At 42.8% G+C, this 8,862-nt stretch overlaps 1 non-coding gene across 1 annotated transcript; it reads right to left on the bottom strand.

Moving 5' to 3' along the window:
* Positions 1–2,709: 2,709 nt before the first annotated feature.
* LOC114081639 (U1 spliceosomal RNA) lies at positions 2,710–2,873 on the bottom strand. The gene has a single exon (XR_003580835.1). It is a non-coding gene; the product is annotated as a U1 spliceosomal RNA (small nuclear RNA).
* Between the last annotated feature and the right edge of the window lie 5,989 nt (positions 2,874–8,862).

The raw sequence follows: 8,862 nt of genomic DNA, 5'->3' as shown, positions 1-8,862 counted from the left end.
CCCAGGGGTTCCAGGACAAAGTAAGGAGACCCCCATCTGAGCCGGGAGGGGGAGAGTTCTCAGAACTCTGTGAATTCAAGATGACTAACTGGGCATCCTGAGATATTATTAAATCCTTCCTGTCAGGGGAGCTGAAATCCAAATCCTAAGGGAGATGGATGAATCCCAATGATGAGAAATTCCCACAAGTGGAAAAATATGGAAAGCAAATGAAACTTTCTGGTCTATGAAAGAAGGCAGAGAGTCCCAGCTGATAGAGGGGCTGTAGTAGTACAGAAAACTGATCAACCTGCTAAAATAGAAACACCTGAAAAAAGAATCTTCACAACTACGTCTGCTCCCCCTCCCACCTGTCATCCTGTTTTGGAAGACTCCGCCCTTCGCTGAGGTTACCCACCAAATCCTGCAAAGAGCATGGTCCAGGGTCAAAGAGTCTCCCCAAGTTGCGGAGTCATATACCGCGACAGAAGCGCTGACCCTCCGCACCCCTCGTGTAGACACTTCATGCTCTTCCGGGAGAGCTTAAATCCCGGGACTGTGAAATCCGCTGTGCCCTTTCCCCACCACTGGACCTTTCCTTCCACCAACCTTCGACCTCTGATCAGTCTTCTGTCCCTTGGCGCCACTCCTTAGTGAAGTGACTGGGGACCAAAAGTGACCCCTCCTGTTAGGTGCAGGACAGGCTGAATTATGTTGTCTGCAGGGCAGGCTGAACAAATGTTAGCTGCAGGATGACCCTCGCACCCCAACCCCTCTCTGTCTGGTCCTTTATCACTTGTTTGCCTCAAGGCTGAACACTCAACTCCACTCAAGGCTGAACACTCGACCCCCACTCGTCTTGTGCAAGGAAACCCACATCTGACCCCTGCCCTGTCTGCCTGAAGGCAGAAGATGACACCCTTAGCAACTACTGTATGATCCAATCATTGTCTGCCAACAAGGCAGCTTGCAGACCCAGAGACCCCATTAGATTTTGGCTATAAAAATTCCCTCTTGCCGGGCCCCCCTGTCTTGCTCTCTTTCTTCTCTTGCTTTCTCTCTTCCTCTCCCTCTCTCCTCTCCTCTCTCTCTTTGCTCTCCCCCACCTCCACCCCCATTTCTTCCCTGTTTCCCCGTTCTTTCTCTCTTTCTCTCTTTTTTCTCCTCTTTTGCACTGCTGCAATAAAGATCTCCTGGTCCATCCAAGTGTTGTGGTCACTTTCACCTCCCACACATACCCTCTACACTGGGAGTGTCCAAGCTTCCAAGCTCCATTCCAGCAGCATTTTTTATTTTTTCCAATTTAAAATTAATATATTGTCTGTGTATGGAAAATAAGTTGATACATTCAGGATACAGTTGTATCTATGCATAAAATATAAAAGGAAGTGGAGCATCATATGACACTTACCGTGAAAGTGACATTGCTAAATTACAAATCAAACTACATCTCAGATGCTCTACTGGAGAAGAGAAAAAGTCTTGCCAAATGCACTTTCCTTGCAGGATATAAACCTCCTTTAGGGAGAACTAATCAATCCATAAATGTAGAGACAGTGCAATAATGTTGGTTTTCTGTATAATAGAAAAAATAATAACCAACAGATTTTTTACTATATTGTCAAGGACAATTCTTAAGCAGGATGTTTACTGCGTGACATTTATCAAATATGTAAGAAACTGGCGATGTGGTTGTGGCTCAATGGTAGAGTGCTTGCCTAGCATGGGTGAGGCACTGGGTTCAATTCTCAGCACTACATATAAACAAATAAATAAAAAAAGATCCATCAATAACCTCAAAAAATTTTTAAAAAGTAAGAAACTATAAAATCAGCAAGAGATATCTTCTTGAAATGTGTATTTCTAGAAAGCACAGTCACAAAAACACATGCTATGCAGAATACAAATAAAGCAGAACCTGCCAATGTGGGGTATAAATATAAAAACATTGCTTACCCAAAATATATTCCAATGTCCTAATATGCAACATTGTAGTACAGGCAGAATGTAAATAATTTGCTTCTAATGAATTACTCTAATTTACTCTAATAAATTAGAGTTTAATAAATTACTGATAAGGTTGTATTTGAGAGTAAACAAACCGGTGAGCTGTAGAAGAAATTCTGTTTATCAAAATGTGAAATTTAATATTTGTAATTTTTTTTTCAACCAATGTGGAAGAGTCAGGTGCTGTGGTGCACACCTGGAATCCCAGTGGTTCTGGAGGCTGAGGCAGGAGGATCACAAGTTCAAAGCCAGCCTCAGCAACTTTGAGGTGCTAACCAAGTCAGTGAGACCCTATCTCTAAATAAAATACAAAATAGGGCTGGGGATGTGGCTCAGTGGTTGAGTGCCCCTGAGTTCAATCCCCGGTACAAAAAAAACAAAAAACAAATGCAGAAGGGAAGTGCTTGATGAAAATAACCACTTTGGGCTGGGGATACAGCTCAGTTGATCAAGTGCTTACCTCAAATGCACAAAGCCCTAGGTTCAATCCCTAGCACCACCAAAAAAGAAAAGAAAATAACCACCTTGAGTAAAAACTGTTTCTTCTCACCGTAAACAAAACCAAATAAACACTCCACTGGTTGCACCTCACCTTAGAATATATTGTTGGGTTTGTTTTTAGCAGGAAATGTTTCAAAACTCAAAATGCAGCAGACATCTTAAGGAGCTATAATTTTTTTTTTTTTACAAATAATAAATTTTATCTATTCTCAACAAACAAACCAGGGGAAAGCGCGAACGCAGTCCCCCACTACCACAAATTATGCAGTCGAGTTTCCCACATTTGGGGAAATCGCAGGGGTCAGCACATCCGGAGTGCAATGGATAAGCCTCGCCCTGGGAAAACCACCTTCGTGATCATGGTATCTCCCCTGCCAGGTAAGTATAAGGAGCTATAATTTAAAAAATTAATTTTTTCAAGAACAAAAAGTGTTCCTAAATATTAATCACTAACTAAATATTAATCACCAACTCCTCTTGCTCTTAGAACTTCTAGTTGCCTCAGAGTTCAAGGGCCCATTTTGGAAAATGTTCATTTGCTACTGTAATTGATCTGTGAGTTGGTAGCTGCTGTGGATTTGCTCCATCTGACAGAGGTTTGCAGAATTTGTTGGAAAAATGATTACTATGATGCCTGCTATGGTCTTGTGCTATTGGTAATTGCATAGCTAGATGTGTCACTCTGTAGAGCCATCAGTGCTTCCCAATCCAGGACAGTCATAAACACTGAGATGAGCCTGGTGGCTCCTGTAACTAAGGAAAATGGACTTCACTGAAGTGTGCTAGGGCAGAAAAAAACATCTAAATTCTGCCACTGTGCCACAAATTCAGGATTCTCTATTCTCAGTGTGCTGTGGCTCTTGTAGAGAAGAAAAGCCTACACATTGTATATTACCTGTGAGTTTTCAATTATCTATTGCAATATATTCTTTATTCCCCCCATCCCAGGTCCTTTATTTGGTGCAGTGAAACTTTAGTGAGGGGTGCCAGGGGTGGAGGGATCCTACCCTGTTGCTGTTAGTTGCTGAGCTTTAGGGAACTGAGGGAACTGCTGTGGGCCATGGGTTGTTTAATGTGCCTCTAGGTTCTGTGTGGGAAGGCAGATCACCTTCACCAGAGGAGTCAAGGCTTAGCAAGGAAGGAGAGGAATCAACATCATGGTCATTGTTCAGTCCCCTAAAGCATTTGTCCACATAGGAAACACTCAACCTGTTATCAAAATTCTGCTTTATTTTTTGAATCATTTCTTGCATTGCTGCTGTTTTCTTGGCATGTTCTAGCATTTGTGTCGTATCTAGATTGTTATGCATGTGACTGTTTCTTGGATTTTTCTGTCTCAGCTGCTGCATTTGAATTCTGCCCTTTCTTCTTGTTTTATTACTTAAGGATCTGGAAGCATTTCTTCAATAAAGGATTTTCCCATCGTTTTAGAATTAAATATAAATGGCTGCTGCATCTGGATTTAAGTTTAGGTGCATATAAGTTAGGTGCTTACAATCCAAGCCTCTTAAACTTTTCCAAGTGCTCCAAAGTCATAGAAACCACAGCATTGATCTTCCTCCAACCCAGTTCATTTGAGAAAGATAATTTAAGGAGCTGGAGGTGTGGCAACATACATTTCCAGATGTTTTTTGCTAAAATGAATGATTCTGGAGTTTTTGGGGTTTGATGATGATGGTTATCAGAATGGATTCCACACTGATTTTGCTCTTTTTCCACCCTGAGAATGATCCTCATTAGGAGCTGTGAAGTACTTACAAATGTATTTTCCTGGACAGTTCAGTTTGTCTCTGACATAGAAAATCAAATCTACCTTGGGATTTCACGGGTTGTTGGATCTTGGGACTTGGCTATGGCAGACGCTTGTGCCCAAGCAAGACAGAGCTGGGGGATAATGAGGAGCAGGGATCCTTGCCTGCTCTTAGCCTTGTGGCCTTGCCCCCAGGCCAGCAGTGAGGGAGCAGGCGATTGCTGAAGTCTGAAGGCACCGCAGCTGCTCACTGGCTCGGCAGCGAGGGACTGACCCCGCCCGCAAAGGGCCAAAGCGCTTCCAAAGGTTGCGGTCCCAACTGGGTGTTGACAGATCAGTCACTCTGAGGAAGGGAGTTCCTTGAGCTCTGTATCCGCGCAGTGCAGCATAGTGGCTGGCAAGTAGAGAATATTAAATGCCTATCAGTTGATGGAAGAAATCCGATTAAGCACTGCGGTCTGCGCTATGCAGCGGAGAAACCAACGCCACTTCCAGATCTTGCTCTTTGCCGCTGCTGAGATGTTTCTCTCCTCCTTTCTTTCCACTTTCCGGTATCCCTAGGACCTCCTGCTCTAACTCCCACCTGGTGGCCCCTCCCTTTGCAGAGCACCCCTACCCCACCTCCCGACAAACATGGACTCGGGACTCTTCCAGAAGTCTGCATTCTCCGGGCTGAGATGTTTCTTCCCAGGTTCTGGAAGTGTCAGAATCCTTCCTTGCCTCCCTAAGTGATGGAGAAGAAGGTATTTGACTAGGCCCTTCTTCTTCCTGCTGAATATGCGAAGAGTAGGACACTGGTCACTGAGAAATCAGAGGAAATTCGAGAGACAGCGTTCGCGATTTAATTTACTGGAGATTGCCACTTCTCAATAGGAGGACATTCCCTCAAAAAGAGGCGCGGGGCGGGGGTGGGGGGCAGACAGACCAATTCAAGAAAGGATCTAAAGGAAGAAGAGAGGTCAATGGATTCTAGTGCTAGAAAACAGTTGATGAGAACTCAAATATGATGCAATCAGCGTAGGAAAAGTGGTTTTCCTCAAGTTCCTCGACTGTCGCATTTGCCACGATCCCACCGCTCGCCCACAGCCCCTGCATTGGCGCCGCTCTGTGGCCGCTGTCTCCGGGCTGAGTAGAGGTTCCGGTCCTCCGCTCTGACTGAGCTGGCCTTGCTCTCCTCGTTTGCTCGCGCTCATTCCTCGTCCATAAATATTTAACATTTAATCCCTGCAAACCTGGTTTGCGCTACAGTATGCCAACCCAGGAGATCCACGTCTCTTTTCCCCCTGAACCTCTAAATGCTCTTAGCTCGGGTTTAGTACTCAGCTTTGCGGTCCTAGTCTCTGGATTGGTGTTCTTTCCTACTCAGGCTTATGTAGTTGCTCCATCTTTGAAAGCTAATTTCAGATGAGAATTTTCTCCTTCAGAAGCCTGAAGTATGTGTTGGAAAATATCAGATCCTGTGATATCTGATCTGAGACTTCTGTTTTCTCCAGAGGAACAGGATGGCTCTATTGCCCTCTACAGAGCTTCAACACTTCCCCATCTCCAATCCCTCTAGGCCAAAAGTAAACCTTAAGATACCTTTGGATCTTTGTGGCTAATGTCTGCAACCAAACTTCTTATCCTGTTTCTCCGTTAACCTCAGGGACTGTGTTTGGGATATTATCTATATTTGTTCTGTGATACAGCTCTGATTGCCCCCTCAGATGGCCTCTTTTCCCTTTGAATGCAATTGTTGCTGAGTTTCTTGGCTGAGGGTAACTTGATGACTCTGGGATGCTGGGGTTTGTTGTTTCCCTTTGCAGCCACCTCTGTGTTTACAAAATTCAATTTTGGAATCATATTCATCTCTCTTTGAGCACTTCTAAGAAATTACTTACAGGTTAGGCATGGTGGCTCATGCTTATAATCCCAGTGTCTTGGGAAGCTGAGGCAGAAAGATTGCAAGTTTAAGGCCAGCTGGCAATTTAGCAAGACCCTGTCTCAGTTGAAGGTTGGAGTTGTGGCTCAGCGATCGAGTGCTTGCTTCATATGTGTGAGCACCGTTTGATCCCCAGCAGCACATATAAATAAGCAAATAAAATAAAGGTCCTTCAACAACTAAAAACATAAAAATAAAAATGAAATTTTAAAAAGGGGCTGCAGTTGTAGGTCAGCAGTAGAGCATTTGCCCATCACGTGTGAGGCACTAGGTTCAATCCATATAAAAATACATAAATAAAATAAAGGTATTGTGTCCATCTACAACTAAATAAAAATTTAAAAGTTGGGGCTAATTTGGAAAGCAGTATGGAGATTTCTTGGAAAGTTGGGAATGGAGCCACCATTTGACCCAGCTATTCCCCTTCTTGGTCTATTCCCTAAAGACCTAAAAAGGGCATGCTACAGGGACACTGCTACATCGATGTTCATAGCAGCACAGTTCACAATAGCAAGACTGTGGAACCAACCTAGATGCCCTTCAATAGACGAATGGATAAAAAAAATGTGGCATTTATACACAATGGAGTATTACTCTGCATTAAAAAATGACAAAATCATAGAATTTGCAGGGAAATGGATGGCATTAGAGCAGATTATGCTTAGTGAAGCTAGCCAATCCCTAAAAAACAAATGCCAAATGTCTTCTTTGATATAAGGAGAGTAACTAAGAACAGAGTAGGGACGAAGAGCAGGAGAAGAAGATTAACATTTAACAGGATGAGAGGTGGGAGGGAAAGGGAGAGAGAAGGGAAATTGCATGGTAATGGAAGGAGACCCTCAGGGTTATACAGTGGAGGAGGTAGAGAGAGAGGAGGGGAGGGGAGGGAAGAGGTGGGGAGGGGGGAGGGTGGAGGACGGGAAAGGCAGCGGAGCACAACAGACACTAGTATGGCAATTTGTAAATCAATGGATGTGTAACTGATGTGATTCTGCAATCTGGGTATGGGGTGAAGGTGGGAGTTCATAACCCACTTGAATCAAAGTGTGGAATATGATATGTCAAGAAATTTGTAATGTTTTGAACAACCCACAATAAAAAATTAAAAAAAAAAAAAAATAAAAGTTGGGGCTGGGGACATAGTTCATTATTAGAGCACCTCTGGATTCAATCCTCAGAAAGAGAGAGGTAAACAAGAAAAGAAATAACTTAGATTAAAAACTACTTATGGGATTGGTTAATTAACATGGTAAAACACTGTCTGTTTTTTCTATATCTCACTGAAGTTTTATCCCTAAACTCTGAAATCACTTCAATCTTCTGGCTTAACTACAAATTGTTATACCAGGTCACTATAAACTGCATTCTGTAAGTCTCTAGGAAATAGCACAACACAGCTTTTTCCAATTCATATGGGTAGTTCTGGCTGGATTAGTGAGCTTCTAGTAGTCTTCATTAATACTGAGATAAATTGCACAAACCAGCTGGTCACAGTGGCTCATGCCTATAATCCCAGCTGCTTGGGAGCCTGAGGCAGGAGGATTGCAAGTTCAAAGCCAGCCTTAGCAAAAGCAAGGTGCTAAGCAACTCATTGAGACTCTGTCTCTAAATAAATAAATAAAATACAAAATAGGGCTGGGGATGTGGCTCAGTGGGCCAGTGACCCTGAGTTCAATCTCCGGTACCAATAAATGAATAAATAGACAAATAAAATGAATTTTAAAAAATTGCACAAACCATGGACTTCCTTTTTTCCACAATCCTTGACATATCAAAGCTACCAAAACATTTGCTAGATTTAAATGAATCTTTTAAATATATCACTGGCTTATATCAGCTTTTGAAACCTTTGCTTTTCAATCAAGGGTCAGTCAGTTCACCTATACTTCATAATATTAACCAATATTGCAGAATTTTATCTTATCAATTGGTAGCCTTCTTCTCTGCAGAAAAAAAAAAGATACAAAACATAGCTCCTAGAATCCCCTTCCCTGTTCAAGTTTTCCAGTGAAAGGTATTTGCATGAGATATAGGGCAGAGAAAAGGGGAAAAGATCTCTATCTACCTGGTGGTTACAGGTAGAAGAGTAGGCAGATGTGAGATTCTTAGTAGCTTCTCTACTAGGCTTTGGAACTACCTGCTTTCCTTTGCAGACTGAGATGAACACTAAGAGCTTTCTCAGAGGTTCTAGAGAATGATAGCAATCTCCCAACATGCTGTTGAGAACCCCCCAATGGTGCTATAGGCTGAGGTCTTCAGCATATGCTTCCCTGACCTTCCAATTGAAGCTTCCAAGAGCTCCAGTCGTAACTGGTAGTCATCTGCTACTGCTGCTATAACAAACCATCAAAATAAGAGACTTAAAATACACACAGTTATTATTTTACATTTCTGAAGGTCAGAATTATGAAATGGATGTCTCTGAGCTAAAATTACAGTATCAGCAGGTCAGCGTTCTTCATGAGGCTGTAAAGGAAAATCCATTTCCTCACCTTTGCCAACTTCTAGAGGCCATCTGCACTCCTTGGCTTGTCGCGCCTTCCTCTGTCTTCCACATCAGCAATCACATCACGTTCACCTCTGATTTTGCTGTCACATCACTTTCTCTGACACTCCTGCCTACTTATTTCATTTGTAAGGACCATTGTGATTACATTGGACATGTTTATATGGTCCAGGATAATATTCCCGTCTCAAAAACTTT

This window comes from Marmota flaviventris, chromosome 6 (assembly GCF_047511675.1).
Source record: "Marmota flaviventris isolate mMarFla1 chromosome 6, mMarFla1.hap1, whole genome shotgun sequence".
NCBI lineage: Eukaryota > Metazoa > Chordata > Mammalia > Rodentia > Sciuridae > Marmota > Marmota flaviventris.
Note: the sequence above shows the minus strand (reverse complement) of the source record. Positions and strands in the feature narration are given on the sequence as shown.